The 21,551-nt window shown below is 34.3% G+C and overlaps 1 long non-coding RNA gene across 1 annotated transcript; it reads right to left on the minus strand.

The window, feature by feature from the left end:
- Positions 1 to 1,991: 1,991 nt before the first annotated feature.
- On the minus strand, positions 1,992 to 7,289 carry LOC141423910 (uncharacterized). Its single transcript, XR_012448671.1, has 3 exons — positions 7,150 to 7,289; positions 3,241 to 3,308; positions 1,992 to 2,947 (listed from the first exon to the last, which is right to left on the minus strand). It is a non-coding gene; the product is annotated as an uncharacterized lncRNA (long non-coding RNA).
- Between the last annotated feature and the right edge of the window lie 14,262 nt (positions 7,290 to 21,551).

Raw genomic sequence — 21,551 nt, forward strand, 5'->3', positions numbered from 1 at the left:
TGTCTCAAAAATTGGTGAAAGTTGTACATGAAGGTTAATCAAGCAAGATTCTGAAAGTTATGGGAAGAAATTGGTGACAAGTATTCAGGTAAAGTTATAATATCAAAAGAGGTAAGCGTGCCCTCTGAGGTAAAAGAGAAGATATAAGTGAATTATAAAAAGAAAGCTACTCAGACTGAAGAAAATGACAGTTTAAGAAGCCATGGAATACACTCTACTCTCAATGAGGAAGTGGTTCTAAGTGTTTGTAAAACAAAGGAAATGTATGATGTGACTTTCAGACTTGAAGATATTAAAAAATATTGGATTAAAAATGTTGAATGGTGATATGGCAAGGGTAAGACACAGAAAACCAGATCAGAAATTTTTTGAGCTAAAGTGAGGGCTAACTCTAGAGAAGTGTGTAGGTTATACAGATATCTAAAAGACACATTTAGTTAGTTTTAGATTCACAACTTTTACCAGCAATGTTCAGCTTCTTGAAACTCAAGTTGGAGTAAATATTCAGTGGAATTTCATTCAAGCAAAGGAATATTTAAGTACTTGAATAGTCTTTTCTCCAAAGAAGATACACCAATGGTCTCCAGATAATATGAAAAGGTGCTCAGCATCATTAATCTTTGTGGGAATGCAAATTAGATAAAAAACCATAATGAGGAATCACTTTATACCTGTTAAGATGGTTATTATAAAAAAAAAAAAAACGATAGTTACAGGGAAGGATGTGTAGAGATTAGAACATGTGTGCACTGTTGGCGGGAATATAAAATCATGTAGCTACTATGGAAGCAGTATGGAGTTTTCTCAAAAATGAAAATAGCCAGGTGAGATGGTACATGTCTGTAATACCAGGGCTCAGGAAACTGAGGCAGGAGGATCTAAACTTTGAGGACAGTTGGAGCTATAAAGTGAGACCCTGCCTCAAAAAATGTTTTAAACAGAGCTATCATATCATCCAGCAATACCACTTTTAGGTATAAATCCAAAAGAACTGAAGTCAGGATCTCAAAAAGATCTCTGTACTTCAAATACTTTTCAGTACAACATTATCCACAAAAAAGAAAAACACAGAGTCACTCATGAGCAAATGAATGCATCAAGAAAATGTAATGTGAACATAAAATGGAATATCAATAAGCCTAAAAAAATAAGAAAATCCTATTTGCAATGATATAGATATATCTAGAAGGCACTATGATAAATGAAATAAACCAGTATCTAGAAGACAAATGGTGTACTTTCCCACTTATGTGAAGTACCTAAAATAGTTAAACTCATAGAGAATAAAATGATACTTGACAAGGGGAGTAAGAAATGGGGACTGTTCAATGGGTATGAAATTTCAGCTAAGCAGGATAAGGAAATTCTAGAAATTGGCTGTTCACATTAGCAACATGGAAAGTACTATGCATTTCAAAATTTGTTGAGCCAGGCACAGAGGCTCGTGGCTGTAATCCCAGCTACTTGGAAAACAGAGATCAGGAGCACAGTGGTTGAGACCAACCCTTGGCAAAAACAGGAGACCCAATCTAAAAATAACTAAAAACATAAGAAAGGTCTGGAAATATGGCCTAAGAGGTAAAGTAACTGTCTAACAAGCATGAAGGCCTGATTTCAACACCAGTATTGCCAAAAAAATTTTTTTAAAGCATATGAGGTTAGATCTCATTCTTACCACAGAAATGGAGGTGGTAGTGAGGTAGACATAGGAAACTTATAGAGGTAGTGAATACTGCCTTGATTGTGGTGATGGCATTGGGTATATGAGTATGCATTAAACCTGTACAGTGTTTTGTTGTTTTTTTTTTTTTTTAAGACCGGGGGACTTAAATCCGGCATTGTAGAAAAATAATGTAAGAGGACTTAAAGTAGAAAAAATATTATAGAACCATTTTAAAATTATGGGAATTTCACAATCAGAAAAACCAAGGAAATAATCTTTCTAAGCATTATCAAGTAATGAGTACAAGATTTCTTTTCACTCACCCATCTTCACTGAAGTTCACTCCAACTTTGACCTCCAGCAAATCCTTAAGCCTCAGGCTAACTGTTACCGTCATCCCATGTTTGAACTCAACCTCATCTCTGAGATGATACTTAGAACTGAGGTAAGTCATTGAGGAGATGCAGATTACCTGTTGTGTGCAATAATTTTCAAGAATCATTACTGCTCATACTGTAAATTCAATTTATTTTGGAAAAATGGAACATACATAGGTATCAAAATGTTTACAGGTTAAGATAGTCAAGTTAAGTATGTCATGTATCCATGGGAATTTATGAGTTATTCACAATATTTACATAAGACTGCATATTGGGTCTTGGATACACAGAATGGCAAGTGAAACCATAAGGCAAATGATGAACACAAGAGGCTTTCAGAAATGACTTGAAACCATAGATGTAGATCTTACACTGAGAAGAAAGGTGTACATTGGCTATTACTCTTTTCCTGAGTGTTGTCTGATAAAGAACCATGAAGAAAATTATCAAATTAATGCATCGAGCCCAATTCCTATAAAGGAGATTAATGGAAAAGTGTTTGATGGTATAAAAATGATTTCACAAGATCAGGAAAAAATGAGGAGTAAAGAGTCAGTTGACTGTCTAATGACTTAGGTGTGAGTTGGAGAGAAAAGTGTACATCAGAAGACTTAGAGGAAATAATTTATTTTCACTTTTGGTATCACTAGTTTAAAAGACTGATGGATGCTGGTAGTGGTGAATGAATTAGTAGGCCATGGTGAAATAAGAAACAGGATGTGTTATCTTTGCTGTTGGCAGATTTTGCAGTTTTTGAAACCACAAAGGCCTGACTGGGAACCCGGATGTTGGTATGATCCTGTAAACTGGCTTCCTCTGCTTGGTTCTGTTGCTGATATCAGCTTCATGTAGCAAGAGTGGTTGTTGGAGGACTGCTTCCAGCACATTTGCCTTCTACATGATTCTGCAATAAAACAGAGGATGTTAGGTGAAAGAAATCCTAGGCCTCCTTCCTATGGGAATTATGCTGAGGTGTCTAGGCTGTGTGAAGTTAAATAAGTAGGCAGTTTTTGGTGAAGAGAAGATAAAAGTGGAAGCTACAGCATTATATCAAGCTGTAGAAACCAGGGCTTGAAATCATCAAGACAACATTGCACAATTGCTGACTCAGTAAGGCCTCAAATATTTCCTTCCACTAAATAGAAAAACATGGCACCAAATTTTCATTCTTAAACCAAACATGCATTGTAAGATTACCTTTCATACTTATTGTTCTGGTCTTCTTTTGTTTTAGAGCATCACATTATGCAGAAATCCAAAGAGTACTAGAAAGGAAACAAAGCGTCTTCATATCCTCAAGTCACTAAATTATCTAATGTCCCTATGTTGCAATGACATCAGTAATAGAATGATTGATGTAGCTCTTTGAAAGTCGTGATCAGGTTTGCATGTTACAAAGATGATTTTGACACTGAGATGGAGGATGGATTATAGGAATTATGGGAAGATGAGGGAAGATAAATCAAGAAGATGTTTTCAAAATCTAGTGAGAAATGAGTATATAAGAGTCAAAATATGTTTAGGAAGATTAAATGTTAATAAATAATTAGACTTAAGGAGAGAGATGAAGTTGAGGGAGGAAGCTAACTTGTTGAAATTAGGATTTCTGGTTTTGTGTGAGACCCTTACAGAGATAGGGACCCTCTCCCCCTGAGCCCCTCGCTTCCAAGCAGAAATTGTTTTGCCCTCATCTCTAATTCTGTTGAAGAGAGAGTACAACCATTAATAAGGAGGACCAAGGGTTTTTGCTAGTTGGGATAAGGATAGCTATACAGGGAGATTCCTAGTATTGCTTCCATGTACATATGTGTTACATTCTAAATTGATTCTTCTCTAACTAACCTTTTCTCTAGTTCCTAGTCCCCTTCTCCTATTGGCCTTTGTTACTTTAAAGATTCTGCATTAGCTCCTTTGCATTGAGGACATTAAATGCTATCTTTTTTTTTTTTTTTTTGGATTACCTACCTATCCTCATACCTCCCTTGTGTGCACTTGCCTTATCATATGATCAAAGTCCAATCCCCTTGTGTTTGCCCTTGATCTAAAGTCCGCATATGAGGGAGAACATATGATTTTTGGTCTTCTGGGCCTGGCTAACCTTGCTCAGGATGATTTTCTCAAGTTCCATCCATTTACTTGTGAATGATAAGATTTCATTCTTCTTCATGGCTGTGTAAAATTCCATTGTGTATAAATACCACGTTTTCTTAATCCATTGGTCAGTAGTGCAGCATCTTGGCTGTTTCCATAACTTGACTATTGTGAATAGTACTGCAATAAACATGGGTGTACAAGTATCTCTGTAGTAGCCTGTGTCACATTCCTTTGGGTATATTCCTAAGAGTGGTATTGCTGGATCATATTACAGGTCTATGTTTAGATTTTTAAGAAGCCTCCATATTGTTTTCCAGAGTGGTTGCACCAGCTTGCATTCCCACCAGCAGTGTATAAAGGTTCCTTTTTCCCCACATCTTTGCCAACACCTGTTGTTGGTGTTTCTAATGATGGCTATTTTAACAGCGATGAGGTGGAATCTTAGTGTAGTGAAACTTCTATTTTTATAAAAGCAAAGTATTTCTGTTATTTTGCTAAGCTCAGAACATTTTCCAAAAACCTATTCAGAATGCTTAAAGAAGTGGACTTTCCTAGTGCCAATGAATTATTGGGTACTTAAGGAACATAAGTATTGTAGTTCAATTAAAAGACACCAATTTTTGTCTCAATTCATCCAAGTTTGTAACTAATTGAGAGCTGAAAAGTGGAGCTCAAAATTTTAACTTTATTTCTGACATAGTTTACCAGAGATAATGACTTTTGAACCATAACCAAATATTAATCTCCTGAGTTAATTGTACTTAAATGGATGGTAACAAATGTCCCAAACCGTACACAGACTTCTCTACAGGCATGGAGAACAGAAAAGAATGATGTACCTAGCAGGCAGGTTGACTCTGAAAAGAGCTACCAAGGCCTTTGTCAAGCATAACTCAGTTTTTTTCTCCCATTCTATCCCTCAGCTAAGTCACTGCACTTCTAACAGGAAGGGGATAAAGAGAGGAGGAGAAAAGCAGAAGGTATTTCTTTGCTGGGGGAAGGAAGCAGAAATTCACTTTCCTCTATAAAAATGTGGACAGTGTAAAATGCAACCCCTACTTCCCAGGTAAAATGTACAATTTCATCACTTTTACTGTGTGCAGAAGATCTTACATTAATCTGGATGATAGAAATCAATGAAATGTTACAGAAAATCAAATTAATTCTGTTGCTATAAAGATGGCCAAGTTCAGTTTTTTTTTTTTCTTTTCATTGCTCTAGGGAAGTAAAATTCTGATTTAAGGAAATGAGTGATTCTCATCTACAGTCTACAAGAACCAGAAATATTTTTATGTTTTATCTTAACCTCTTTGCTCTAATTTATTCTTTTAAATGTCCTTACAAATAATCTTATATGCATCTTTATAAAGTATTCACTCTGAGGAACAGTCACCAGATTGACAATTTTTCTTTTTTCTTTTCTATTCTATTCTTTTTTTTTTTTCATCCTACTAGAGTGAAAGATGGAGCTGTGTTCAGAGGTAAAACAAAAACCCAGAGACAAATTATCCAAAAGAGTTTGAGTAGCAAAATACTTGTTTTAAGTAATGATTAAAACTTTCTTATTAGCAATTACTGTATTTAAACATATATCAAGATAAATAATATGATTATATTTAACTGGATTTCTAGACATTTATTCTAATTAAAAAATCAAAAGTAGACATTGTACTATAGATAATATTTAAGTTTGTTATTCCTACTAAAATTACTGGGTTTAATATTATCACTATTATGTAAAACTTTCAACTCCATGAACAAAGGGAACTACCACAAAAACTTAGGCTTAGTTTTGTGATTGAATTGCACAATTAGCATATAAATTTATGATGCTAAAAAGCAATATTGTCATGGATCAGTGCCTTTAAATTAAAAGCTTTCATAAGATTGCTTTAGCTTTTTTATTACTACAATTAATACAGAAACTTAGAAGATTTGAGTGATTAGTTACATGTCTTCACATTTCATGAAAGAAGAGAAAACATCCATTTTGTTTTTATCACCTATGTACCCTTGAAACAACACACAGCAGGAGAGCGATGCGGTTGTTGGAGATATGAACAGATTAAGAAGTGGAGACAGCTAAGAACACAAAGGTGCAGCCTCAGTCTTCTTGGATGGCCTTGTTAATTTCTATTGGGGTTGAAAATTACTAATGTTTTTAATAAAAAGTGAAACACAGAGTTTTCTTTCATAATTGCATTATAATCTAATAATGCCAGATTTTATGAAACATTTTAAAAGATTTTTTCTTAAAATAGAATAAATTTGATGCAAATATATGAAATGGTGTATTACAAAGTTCTTTCTTATTCTTTTAAATAAATAAAGTAACTTTCCAAGCATGGAAGATAAATAAACTGCTAACCCATTCTTGTGGGGAGTAAAAGACATTTTCATCGGTACATTAATTTGTCCGGATTGGCAATGAGCAACAGGAGAAAAAGGACAATACTGGCTCTCCACACTCTGGGTTTAGGAAAGGATAATGATTATATAATATACATTGAGGACCCCTTACCTTTTAATTTAGAAAAGAAATAAAAAATATAGCCATAGACGTCCTGGGGTAATTTGCAACTTAAAGCAATTTAGGAAACGGGACAAATTATGAACTGGAACAGTGAGACATGAGACCCAAATACTTTTGAGCCATGCAATTTTATGAAGTGTCTCAATCTCTTTGTATATTAGTTCTGATATTTATAAAATGAAGACAATATCAGTTTCATAAGGGCTACTGTGAAGATTAAGATAATAAGAAACTAAGACAATGCCTGGCATCCATAAATATCAGAATCTGGTTTTGTTCCCTCAGAATTATAGAGAAATTTTCTTTGGGGGAAAGGGCAAGACAAGTGTTCTATCACTCAAGCCACACATCCAGCAGAAATGTGGAGAAATTTCTGAAGGCAGCCAGCTTTGACACCCCTGCCAGGAAAGCATTTAAAGTAACGTGAACCCATGCAAACCAGAGGTTGTGTTTAGAATGAATGAGAGACACAGACTTACCCATGGACCCAGTCACCTCTATCCAAGCCTCACAGCGAGCCACTGATTGCATGTGACAGCTAAGGAAGAAACAAGTTCCGAGAATCTCTGCCAAGTGAGGAGATCATGACACAGGGAGAAACAACTCAAATGCACTGCTGGGAGTCACCAGATAACTCAAACGAATGTAACACTGCATCTGCTCTTGTTTCTCTCTCTCTCTCTCTCTCTCTCTCTCCCCCTTTTTCTTTCTCTCTCTCTTTGTGAGTCTGGGTTTGGACTCAAGAAGCAGGCACTCTACTGCTTGAGCCACACACCTTCAGTCCATTTTGCTGTGGTTATTTTGGAGATGGAGGTCTCTCAAACTATTTGCCTGGGCTGGCCTCCAACCACAATCCTTCCAATCTCAGCCTCCCAAGTAGCTAGGATTACAAACATAAGCCACCAACACCCAGAGAGAGTTATATTCGTAGGCTTGTGTGAACACTGTCCTTTGCTGTTTTTTCTTGAATAGAAAGGTAGCAATAGCCCTGAGAGACAGTGGCATGGAAAAGAACCCTGTGGAAATATAATGGAGACTCCTCAATCAACACAGGGGAAGTCATCATGGCACACACTGAAGAGTGGAGGAAGATAACATAGAGCTAAGCCCTCCAGCTCTCTTTCAGTGTAGGAAAGAATCCTACTAAGGTGGAACATTTTGTGGTACATGATTACCAGCATTATCAGATAGCTTGTTAGACAATAAGCAAAAAAATTTCAGATGTATTTGTCTCTAGAATAGGTTTTCTGAGCCCTGAAGTAGCCTAGCTCTTTTTTTTTTTTTTTAAGGATGCAGGCCACCTATTCAGCTAGGGAGGAGCATTGCAGAGAACTAAGCTGAATCCCAAAGTAGATGTAAACCATAAACTAGAGTCAGACCACCCTGGGATTAAATCCCATGTTCTGGAAGTCTAGTGGCCAGCATGATGTTTGTAGTTAATCATAAGGTATTACGTACTTGAACTTTGCCAAGACAGTAGATCTTAAATGTTTTCACATACACACAAAAAAGATAATTACATGAGGTTATGGATATGTTAATTAGCTTGCTTATGAAAATGATTTCATAATGTATAAGTGTGTCACAGCATCATGTCATCCAGCATTAATATATACAAATTTTGTTAATTACACTATGATAAAGCTACAAATATTTTTGAATTTTTCAAAATTAGCTAGGGTTAAAGACAAAGTTGTTGAGATTGTTGTGGACTGAGAGTTCTTGCCTCCTCATTTCCAGCAAAAAAAGGATCTTCCTTGTATAATTAATGGGTAGGCATAATAACTTGTAAGCTTATTTCTATTTTTTAACTGTTTGTTTAGCTGTTGCTATTTTACCAATTCCCAGATTCATTCTCGTGCCATTAATAATTCCAGAGAGCAGCTGTATTAAAGCTGAGGTTGTCTCCTGACTTTATCAGCCTTTGAGGTCACCAACTATAAGTAGTTCAAAGGAATCTGCTCCCATTGAGGTCTGCTGTTTCCCCCACCTGTTATTTGCTAAGGGCAGTTTTCAACTTCATTTGCTCTCATAACTCTTCTATATTTATTTCTCTAGGTTTTCTTTCTTCTGTTTTTCCAATGATACTCTCATGTTCTCTTTGTACTTTTCATTGAACTTGACCTCTCTAATTAAGCTTTCTGTTTAGAATTGCATCATGCTTTTCTAAATTTTATGCACTGTCGTTTAATGGTTCAATGAGTTGCACCCGCCCTGTAAATATTGGCACTGGAGACTCCCTGTTGAGTAACATCAGCTCATTCTCCATCTACAGAGTTTCAGCCTACACATAGATTCTCCAGTATCAATATGAGATTTTAAAGTTTAATCCTTTATGTGGGAAAAGGTTAAATAGACAAAGAGATCCAGGAACAATAAGGACACATGAAGAACAAACAAGTAAGTACCTTTGATATGCCATCAAACATGGAACCAATGAGTTTGATATCAATTATGACATTTTGATGTTCTAAATCAAAGATGTGGCTAAGATCATAGTTACCATGGAGATCTCAAAAAGAATACCTGAAATTTCTACTTGTAACATCTGAAAAATACAGAAACTCCCTTTTTCCCTCCTCTACTGTTCAAATTCTACCCCCACCCCAAGGCAATGTTATGCATTCCAATTGCCTCAAAGAGAATTTACAAGCCAGTAACTCCCAGAACTGCGCTGAAGGCCCAGCACTCTCTTGAGGTCAATCCTATGTGTGATTCCCTAGCATTTTACTAAGATGTACTGAAGTTGTCTGCATCTGAACAGTTCCAAACTGAATTCATCACCATCCTGCTCTCTCATCTGCCCAAATTCAATCTCATCTAGTCTTTCTCTTCCTTCCATTAGACAGAAACACCATCCGTACCGTGGCTCAGGTCACCAACATGGACTGAATCATGACTGCTTCCTCTTTCTCACCATTTACAAATTAATACATATTGGCAATTTGACTTCATAATATATAAAATTGCAATCACAAGCATTGCCTGTCTCTAGTCCACTTCATGTTGTAACAATAAAATGGACACATGAACCAACTGTTCAAATTGAGAAATAAGTCTCTGTTAGGTTTGTCAATTTTATTTTGTGCTTATCTATGCAGCATGCCAGTTGTTTCTCATTCCTCCAGAGTTAAATATTATTCTAAATTTTGTGCTAATCTTTGTCTTGTTCTTCTTCAAGTGTGTTCCCAATAGTTTAGCTTTGCTTATTTTGAACTCTATAAAAATTGTATTGTAATACATACTTTCTTCAACACATGGGTCTTTTTCATTCAATGTTATTTCTTAATATTTATCTGTACTGTTGCAGAATTACCTTGAAATTTGTGTATTAAAACATGTTATGAATATAAAACAATTTGTTTTTAAATATCCCTAACAATGCCATGTGTTTTTAAGTTTTTCTTTTGCTATGACAACTCTTCTATGAAATTATTGTACGTTTCTTCAATCTACATGATCAAGAATCTTATTAAGAACTATTATCTAGAACTAGAGTTTCTGAATTGTTATCTACACACACATATCCAACTTTTCTAATTAATGTCAGTGTTTTTATAGTATATAAATCAATCTTAAATTCCCTTTTACAGTGTTTTAAGAGTTTATGTTGCTCCAAATTCAAGACAAAACTTTATTCTTTAAGACATTTATTTTTCATTTGTGAGCATAAAATAATATTTTCTTGTGGTTTCATTTTAGTATCTTTGAAATTTAATGTATATAGAAATGTATCTTTGCCCACCTATTTTCTGTGAGATATGTGTTCATATCTTTGTCTATTTTTCTATTAGGTTATTTGCCATTTCTTAGTAAGTTTTAGAAGTCCTTTATGTGTGTGTAGTTTTGACATCATTTTTCAGTTATAGTTATACACATTTTTGTTCTAGTGACTATTTCTGTATTTATTTGTAATTAACAGAATGTTATCTCCTTTTGATCATCAGAACTTCTAAATTTAAGGTAAGTTAAGTAAGTCGTGTTTTTAAGTTGTTCTGTGTCTTCTTAAAGAAATGTTTTCCCTTCTCAAAAGTCATAACATCAAATGAATTGTGTGATTTCTTATAAAAATTAAAAATTCATCTTCAACTTTAAGATTTCAACCCATCTGGAATTGATTTTATGTATAGTGTGAGAAAAGAACAAATACTTTCTTGTAATAATTGAATAATCCTCTGTTAACATTGATTGCAAAATGTGTAAGTTTCACATTTTATATCATGTTTCTCTATATGGATGGCTTTATTAATTTTTTTACTTTATTTCCTTAACATACTTTTAGATTTCTTTTTTTCATGCTGATTGTAAACTTTTTAAGTTGAATAAATAGAATTTAAACTTTATTTTGAGGTTAAACTTTATTAAAGGTGTATATTTCTTTTTGAGTAATTTTGCTGTCATTGTCATTGTATCTCATAAGATTTCAAATATTCCTTATTATTAGTCAGGTCTACATATTTTCCATTTTCCATTATAAAATCTTCTTTGACCCATGTTTAGCTGTACAATTTAAAAGTTTTAGCACAGTTTTGACTTTGCTGATTTCTTAATATATCTACATTTTAGCACTTTAGGGGGTTATACAATTTACTGCTAAGTAATTTTACGTTTGATGTGGTATTGATTAGTTACAATTTTTCAGAACTTTCTTTATGAAACAGTATGTTCAATATGTGCTTAAAAACAATATCTATTCCATGAAAGGCGAGTGCACATTTCTTTACATGTACTTTAAACATATATTTTATTTATAAAACAAAATCTAATTTTTTGAATTATTAAAATCTTTTTTACCCAACCCTTTATTTCATTTTCTTGTTTGAAAATTAAGAGACCTCTTTTGAAATATCTCTCTTTTTAAAATTATTTTTCTTTCTTTATTTATTCATATGTGCATACATTGTTCTCTCTTGATGTCAATTTTCACTTTGTGCATTTTGAAGCTATATTACTTGGTGTCTGCAAGTTTAGAATTTTATCTTCCTGATTTGTTGAAACACTGATATCATTAACTTCATTTCTACAAATAGGATTTTTATCTTAAAAACTACTTGTCTGATATTAATGTTGCACAGAATTATTTTCTAGATCACTCTGTCTCTGAATCTAACTATTAATAAGTCTAAGATCCATGTGAATGTTAATGAGAGGAGAAATAGTGAGAAAGGCATTGTTTCTTTCCCTCACATATGCTGGTCAGTAAAACCCAACCTGCAGGCTACTTACACCAAAAGATATACCCACAAAGCCATGGGGCTCATAGCAGTGTTTACCTCCTCTCCTGGACTCTTCCTGTGCTTCAGTTTAGGTCCCAGAGTACTTACATTTTCCTTTTTAAAATTTTATTTTTGTATTAGCATACATTAATACTACATTCCCTTTTTTTCTTACTTAAAATGCTGCATACTTAATTTCAAATATTGATAGAGATATGTACATATTTACCAACACATACAATTATTTACCTATACATAAGAAGAGTTTTAGTTTATTAACTACATTCAAGTCCTCACTGGCTTTTTTGCCTCTTTTCCCTTTCCAATCATTTCTGCCACAGCCCAAGTATCTTTTCTGAAACACAGATCTGTTAGTGTCACTGACCACAGTTCTTAGCATAAAGAATGAATGATTTAACATGGCTCAATACCCTTGAGGACTTAAAATGCTTATCTCTCCATATTCTTGCCTTGCATGATCCCTCACACTACCCAAAATGTCAGATTCTGCAACAAAAGTTGTTACCTACTTTTGTGGAGGTGTTTTACTATAGGCCTTCTACAATTTATATAAGCTTATTCTTGCAAAATTTTAGTTGTTAACTATTATTTCTCCCTATTTTACAGAAAAGGTAAATGACTCAACCAAAGTCATACAGCTATTAATTTGAAGATAGGATTCCATCCTAGATTTGACTGATTTCAAAGGCTTTTCTATTAATTATTGATCCTTCTGTCACCCTTTCTCATTTCTGGGATTTTGTTCCTTTTCTGCAAATACATCATATCCTTCACTCTCCATCACAGTGTGTCCACCATTCAAATCTTGCTTGATTAACTGCATGTTTTATGTGTCTTTTTTTCTATCATAACATCTCTGCTTTTTGCTCTTCTGCATTTCCTTTTAGACTGTATACTGTATGACAACAGAGAACAAATCAACCTCGTCTATGGAATTTTTTAATCCCATGGCACAATCTCAGTCCCTGAGGAAACTTACAAGATAGAGTTTTTACTTGTATTTTCCTTTATTTTGTTTTTGGCCACAAGAAAAGCCCATATTTATGAACATCTTATACTTACACACTTTTATTTTTTTAGAAAAATTCTCATACACTGGTTCCAAAATTTCTGATGTAATTTAAGGAAAAAGATTTTGTTTAGTAGTAAATCAAAGCGTGGGGACTTATTTTTCCATTTCAGGAAAACTAGTCACTAGTTCCCAAGTCAGAGAGCTGATCTGATTTACTGTTTCCAGCACAAAATTTTCCATGCTTGAATGTTTATAAAAAGGAAAAATCGGAAGTTATATTTTAAGAACCTATTCTTTAATAAACCCATATAATATTTGTTCAACTGCAAGTTGGGTAGCACTTCCAATCTTCATAAAATTACAAGTGAAATGTGAGTTCCGTAAAATGAAAACCTAAGCATCATCAGATATACCTGTTTCTGTCTGCAACATGCTTGCTTATGAGCTTATATGATCACCATTGAGGCATCCTCCATTTTTATGAGAAAGTATTTTTTCATTAAAAAAAAGTACATATATAAACTAATTCTTCATTTGCATTTGTAGGAAATTTCAGTCAATTCAGTTGTTTCCTTGTGTAATACTAGATAGAATTTATATAATTCAAGATATTGCTTTTGTTTTTAAAGTTTATTTTATTTTTGAATTTGCATACATTGATAGTAAGAGGAGATAAGTGTATCTCCACTATCTCACCTTATTTCCATTCCCCTCCTCCTCTCCCCTTTTACAAATACCCCTCAGTATCTTTTCCTTTCCTCTTCCTCTCCCACTGATCTCTGAGACAAACCCCCATTTATATTCAAGGACATTTTTTTCTTAAATAAAACTAGTTAAATTGATACAACCAATGTTTAAAATTCTTTTTTACTTTTATTGTTTTTCAGTCTAGTGAAGTTAAATATATACTCACTCTCAGACCAACAATTTACTTCTAATTATATACCCTATAAAAAGTCATGCTTAAGTTTAGTAGTAAACATATACTCAAATGCCATATCATCTTTATTCATAATAGCCAAAAACCATAAGCAAAAATCTGTTTATTAGCAGTAGGACAAAAAAGCAAATTAAATACTATCAACATGGTTTAGGAACCAGCCATTAAAGTTAATGAACTATACCTATATTGGTGAAAGAAGTCATGCAAGAGAAATACATACTCTAGAATTCTATTTATATAAAGTTTGAAACAAGCAAAACTGAATTATATTACTTAGTGATACATTTTCAAGTGATAAACTTATAAAGAAAGCAAGGAAAATATTACCACAAAAGCAAAGGTGATTGTTTGTTTTTGAGTGGAAAGGAAAGGTGTGTAATTGGGAAGAGCTACTGACAAAGTTCTGTTTGTAATCTGGTGCTGTTTGCATGATGCTTGCTTTGCTATAACTCAATAGACTGTGCATTTATTTTCTATGCAATTATTTATATTTGCACATTCACAATAAAACGAGGATGATATCACAGTAAAAATGTCATTCCTCTTTGGTCTCTTTTGGCAAGTAAGGCAGGAGAGTTTATTGAGACAGAAAAGTGTAAAGCAGGAGAGTAGAGCCCCAAAAGTTGAAGGGCAGGGTCCCAAGTGAGGGTGCCCTCCTATTTGTTTTAAGACCAGAATATTATTACAAGATGAACTACATTTACCAGTTTCTATCAGCATGTTAGTTATACTTACTGCTTAGAGAGGAAATTACTTTATTAAGGAAAAAAGAGAGAAAGTTAATTTTGGCTAAAGAAGTGTCAATCTGCTTCATTAGCAGTATGCATAAAATACTAGTTTTCCATTTACAGAGAGAAAGTGGATTAAGCCAGGCATAAAACAAAATTTTCCTACAAATAATCATTTGTTTTATCCTAAAACTAAAGCTGTAGAAAAAAAACTTTGTTTTTATGTAATGTTGATATAATTAGTCATTTTATTGCCTGATATCCTTTTTATTATTACCACATTCTAAGAAAATCTGTAATTTCATCATTTATAAGTTGAGATAGTTTTGACATATTTATTTTATCAGCCATTCAGTATATAGAGTAAGTTGTATAAGACTTGGCTACATGTGAGTGACATGATTGAGAACCAAGTAAAGCTTTTCACTTTTTGGTAGCATTGAAGATCAAACAGATTAACTCATTAAATATATATTGATAGATCAGCAAATCTGTTCTAGTTCACAATGCTAAGAACAAGGAATATAAATAAGAAGATGATATGCATTCTGTACTTAACTTGCTTAAGATATTTGTTTCTTATGGGTTAGGTTTTTGAAATTTAGTATTTGATTTAATTAAAATGTATATTGTCAACCCATTTAATTTTAGTTGTTTGCTACATACATCTGGATTATATTACTTAGTCAATTACAGATGTCTAAAATGACATAGTTTATCTTAGTTTGTACTAGAATAATGTTTCGAGGAATGGGGGAGAAGTTTGTGGATTTGAGAAATATTTTTAAAGCTTGGTTGGAAGAAGGACAGAAGGAGATGATGCATTCATTTTGGAAATGTGGCCTTTTAGATGGCTGGGGAATATCCAAGTGGAGGAGCCGGGTGATTATTTAAATATATAAAACTGACTAGAGATCATCAAAAAGCCATTAGCTAAGGATTTTTTCCTTGGATTGGATTTTTTCACGTGTAGATGGTAAATGAAGCTACCATCACAGAAATGATAAATGTCTATAAGCAATATTTCTCAGGAAGAATGTGTAAAATGATAAGAACCAAGGGCCTAAGAGATAACTTTGAAGACACTAATATGTAAGGAAATGAAAGTGGAAAAGGAGTGTACAGAAATAATAATAAGAGAGAGGTATCATTAAATCAAGAAAATTATGTTCAAAGAGGAGGGCTTAGTCAGCAATGTAAAGTTCTCCCAGTAAAATCAGGTAATAGTGCCCTGTAGGGATTTAGAAACAAAACACTCATTGGTAACATTAGCAAGAACAGTTTCAGTAAATTATTGGGGATGTTTTCCACATTGCAGGGGTTATAGAATATGCAAAAAACAAAGGAAGGGTAGAATAGTGACTATAACACTTTTTTCAAGAAGTTTGCTTATGCAAGAGGCAGATAGGAAAGTAGTTGGTAACTTGAGGATGAAGGTGCTAGTTTATATTTAAAATTTTTAAATGTCTTCCATTTCCTTTATGAAGAGATAATGAATTGAGTGAAGAGGTAGCTAGCATAAAAAGGAATAGACATAAAACCTATCTGTTGGAATAATAAGAAAGAGAGATAGAAAAATAAAGATGAATTGATATAATCTTGAGATGTTTCCAGGAATGTATGATATGAAATAAAGCAGGAAATTTGAGGCAGAGGAGAGGTTAAAGTGGAGGGTTGGGGAATGTAGGTGGGTTGGAAAATAAATTGAATGGGGCTGATAGAAACAAAATAGAGAATTAAGGGATTAAAGATTTTGATTAGTTTGGAGAATGGAGATGGCTATGTGGAACCTGGAGGGCAAAGAACTTGCTGTCAGACAGGGCTGTTTAATGTTAGAGATGGATCAGTTCTAGGTTATGAAAAGCTTCAAGTCTGACTAGATGATCACCAAATTAACAATTAGCAGATCTACCACATTGGCAGGCACACCCCTCAACCTGTCATATGGTTTACACAACACAAGTTTGGCTCCAAGAATTCTTTTTTCCCACTTACCTACTTTTAACCTTGACTATGAAATGTCCCCCACAGGCTCAGGTTTTGATCATTTGGTCCCTAGCTGGTGGCACTGTTTTGGAAGGTGGTAGAAACTTTAGGAGGCAAGACCTATATGAAGGTATAAGTCACTGGGGGCATGTCTCTGATGGTTATAGCAAGTCCCCCATCACTTTCTCTTCCTCTGCTTTCTTTCTGTCATGAAGTGAGTAAACTCTGGCATATGCTAGTGCTACCATAACGTTCTACCGCCCCTCAGGCCAGAATTAATGGAGACAAGGACTATGGAATAAAATATCCGAAGCTGTGAGTCAAAATAGATAATTGCTCTCTTTAAGTTGTTTTTCTTGGGTATTTAGTAACAGCAACATAATGCTAGCATATCTATAATACTCGGCTGTCTATCTGTGTGTTCAAAATCTGCTCAAACGCCACGGGTCAACATAAGATGACCTCATTCAAGCCTTTCCTTATTACCTTAGCCCATTGGGATTACTTCCTACCACGAATGAAATCTGTTAGATATATTTCCATTACTGGCTGACATTAGTCACCCGGGTGTGCTGCAAAAGCTGTGTTTTCCACTACCCCTGTTGTTTATGTCAATATACCTTTGTTCCTACTAGTGCCTGCCTTGGAAGCCTATCATCTAGTCCTCCTCTGTCTAGCTCCATTTGGTTTCCAAGCTAAGTGCCCTCTCCTCTGTATCATTTCCTATGCAAGCATCTATTTCAGTACTGATTGCATCACATTCACATTAAGCTTTTTCAAAAAATTTCTTATGACCCTGTACAATTCTTGAGACAAGGTTTTCATTTTATTCATCCCCGTACAAAACATTATGCCTAGTAGAGAATAGATGTTTGATATGTGTTTACAGCGTTAGGTTGAAGTAAAATCTTGCTTAGTGACTTAGTAGCTATGTGGTCTGGACAAGTAACATCCACTCTCCTCTCTGTCTACTTCTGGAAAAGGAAGGATAATATCTCAAAGAGTTGAGGAGACCGGTGATATATTTAATTGAGAGCAAGCTCCTAGTAAAGTGTCTGGCAGTGAAATTTTCCAACTTAATTACAGTCTTTGTATCATTCTTGTATTGTTATTAAATATTATCTATATGAATATAATGCTATTATGCTATTTCACATTTGTACAAGAATCTTTTACCTAATCAATCAAATATTGGTTTAGAATATTGTTTTGGTGGTACTGGGGTTCGGTTTCAAGGCCCCACGCTTGCTAGACAAGTACTATACCTCTGTAGTAGTCGTTCCCTGATCCCTTTTTGCTTTAGTCTGTTTTTCAGATAGGATCTCCTGCTTTTGTCTGGGCTGACAGTTTCAGAAATTTCAGTCCATAATTCTTGTCTCCATTTTGTCTTCTGATTGCAATCCTCCAACCCTTGCCTTCCATGTAGCTGGGATTATAGGCACAAGCCACCACACCTGGCCCAATATTAAAGTTTCTTGAGGATAAGGATTGCATATAATCGTGATTTGTTTATCTCACATTACTATCATATATTGTGAATATGAATAAATATTGAACAAATGAATATTAAACATTATCAAGAAAATGTACTATTTTCCTAGATTGTATTTGATGCCCCAGCTCTGAATAAAATAAGGCAGGATGAGTAAGTTTTTCTTCTTTAAAGAAGGACAGAATTAGACATACAATTGAACTATAACTAGCCACTAAGAGAATAAGGTTGAAAATATGAACTGCAACTTCTATATGATAAATATAATGTTTTTTCATTCAATGACTATAAGTTAGGTGCATATAGTCTAACTTGTGCCACTTGTGATGTAAGAAAATTCTGATCTGGGCTATTCACCACACAAGCAACAAGAGCAAACACATGAATTGAATGACATCAAATTTATGGATGCTGATATAACACCTGAATTACCGATCTCTTTTCTCCCTGTTCATTAGAATGTACAGAATCATACAAACACAGAATTCAGCTGCACATTGTCTTAGAAATTAAAAAATAGACAAGCCTTGGGCTGGAAGTGTGGCTTATGCAGTAGATTGCCTGTTTTGCAAGTGTGAAGCCCTGAGTTCAAACTCCCGGCTCATCAAAAAAAAAGACAAGCCTTGATATTGATCTAGATCAAATGGTGTCGTTTTCTCACATAAAAGTCTACAAGTTTCACTAAGGATTGCATGCTTAACGATTTCTTGATAATGATACCTATTCATAAGCTATGTAGAAGAAAATTTATATATACAGATATATATAACCTTGTTATACATAAAGAAATGGGTCAATAAAAGAATTTCCATAGATAGTGAATGCATAGAAATATCTCTCTTCCTCAGTTCCAGCCATTTGGAAAGAAGGCAGGCACAATCCTCGCCCATCACGTCCATTCCGTTATTCTGGCAATTTGATATGGTACTGATCAGGAAATTCTGAGTAATATGCATGTCACAACCTCAGAGTGGAGAGTCGATTTGACTTGTCTATTTGTTTGTACATATTTTGAATTTTTTAAATGACACAATACAACTTGAAAAGGAAACATTTGATTGCAGGAGTTCATATGTACTCTTTAGATGTTTTCATAAACCTTCTTCATCTATATTTTCAGCAATTTTTCTTGGATGTCTAACAAATACTGAAATCACTTTGCCTTTCCACTTACCCTTTCATAATGTTCGTGACACAATCCTGTGTAATTTGACACCTTGGAACTTTAAACAGACTCGGAGTCTTTTGGACCTTCTAGCCATCATCAATTCACATAGTGTGCAGTAAATCCAGCTCAAAATAAACAACACAGATGGAATCGAAGCTTATAGTACAATGTCAGCAGTATCCACAGATTGACAGAGCTAGTTAGGCTGCCAGATGCACAGAATGTTGTTCTATCTACTTGTTCTTTATAACTGGACTTGATGGAGTACATCAGTGTCAAACTCCTTGCTGGTTTCCACACGCACACGCACAGAAATGCACCCGCATAAACACGCACATTCCTGCGCTCTATATCAACGGAACCATCTGCTCTCAGCTTTACATGTGGTAACTAACTAACTATCCTACTGTGCCTGATCTCACCGACTGCTTTCCCTGGAAACAAATGACAACAGTTTTTATCTTGTGCCCTCCTTGGCATTATAAAATGAGGCTCTTAACATTTCCATACGCATATATTTTACATGCATTTTTTATAAAAAAAAAATTCTGTTCTCCATCTTATTTACTGATTCCCTAGAGAATGATAATATCTCTTTTTATATCTCCCCCGAATTGAGATTTTTCTATGGAACTTCACTTACCAAGATTGTTTCTTCTAACTAAGATTTACATGACAGCAATATGTATAAAAGCAATGGGCCGTGATATCATTCTCCCCCCGCCACGTTATTTTATATATACTACTTGCAAAACGAGGGAGTAAAAATGTGGAGAAGTAATAGAGGCAAGCCATTCATTCCTTTTCACTGTTCTCTTATATAATTCCCCTGGTGATGATGACCATGCTGGAATTTAAGATGAGCGAGTTGTATAAACACGAGGTATTTTGCCTGCAGCAGAAGATTCGTTATTCTGTTCCCAAAAGCAGAATTTTTGCCTTGACCTCTTTGCCATCTCCTGTATGATCTAGATGCATAATAGCATCTAAAAACAGAAGAATAATCACTTTTTTAACTGAAAAAATTCAATTGTAATGTACTTTCAAAGCAATACATCTAATACATCTATTTAGCTGGGCGTATGAAGTGTCACAAGAAGGCTATGCAGAATGAAATGATAGAAAGATGACCCAGGTTTAGGCCATACCAAATATCTTTTTCTGACCCATTTCCACGTTTGGCATCTGTCTTTATAACAATCTCTCTAGAAGATCTACAGAAATTATACTCACCTTCTGGTAACTAGGTAACATAATCTCCTGGAGGCTAGCTAATTGCAGCCCACAATAACCTCACATACAGTAACGGTTAAATTTTTCATTTCTTTCAAATTATTATGGATCAGTGGAGAGGGTATTGATTTGATTCATTAGCAGATTCCCTGTCTGTTCCAAGGTTAATGATTACATGTATCTCAATTACATCCTTAACAGGTTATACTGTATGATTTGTTTTAACTGCTTTGTACATTGTGTATCATTCTCAGCTCAAAGGTTTCTTAGCAATTCATGATTTAACACATTTTTCTCCTCCTCTTCCTAAAACAGTGAATCTGCTTTGACGAAACATATCAAGGCAAGACAAAAATGAGTCATAAAAGCTTTTTCTAGGATTCTTCTAGAACCATAGCATAAGAGTTTATTTGAGTCAGGTAAATCCTCTGCAATTCATTCATATTTAAAATATTAATCAGTGTAGAGCAGGGGGATGATTTTATATTGGTATTTTGCTCTACCTTCTATATGTAAAGGGGACTTTTTTTTAATAACTTTGATCTTTTGAAAATACACATAATGCAATTCATCTAAGAAAAGCTGAAGCAAAGTATATATTTTTAATTCATTTCTCACCCTTCCAACAGAAGCCAGACACATCTTAACTGCTTTGAAGAACAAAAAATATTTAATAATTCAGAATATAATATTCATACGTCTGTTTAGGATAACAATAAGTCAAAATGAAATAAGTTGCAGGTACATTTTGCATAACTGCAATTGATAGGCAGTAGGAGAAAGCCATTCCAAGGACTTGAGGGCAGAGATGACATCTATTAGTCAGAAGACAGCACAGTGATTTTAACAACAAAAGAAGATAGTTTTTTCTACTTCTTCTATTTCTTTTTTTTTTTTTTTTCACTTACTACTACCACCAAGTCTCTGTACATTTAAGCCAAGGAAACTTGCACATACCTTGAACTAGAATTGTTGTATCTGAGGAGTGTCTAATTGAGCTTTCTTTTGAGGAAAAAGCTTGGCTTCTTACACATAGTCCTACAGAGTCTGCATTCAGGAATTACAGTTTAAGGAATGTTAAT

This window comes from Castor canadensis, chromosome 6 (genome assembly GCF_047511655.1).
Source record: "Castor canadensis chromosome 6, mCasCan1.hap1v2, whole genome shotgun sequence".
Classification (NCBI taxonomy): Eukaryota; Metazoa; Chordata; class Mammalia; order Rodentia; family Castoridae; genus Castor; species Castor canadensis.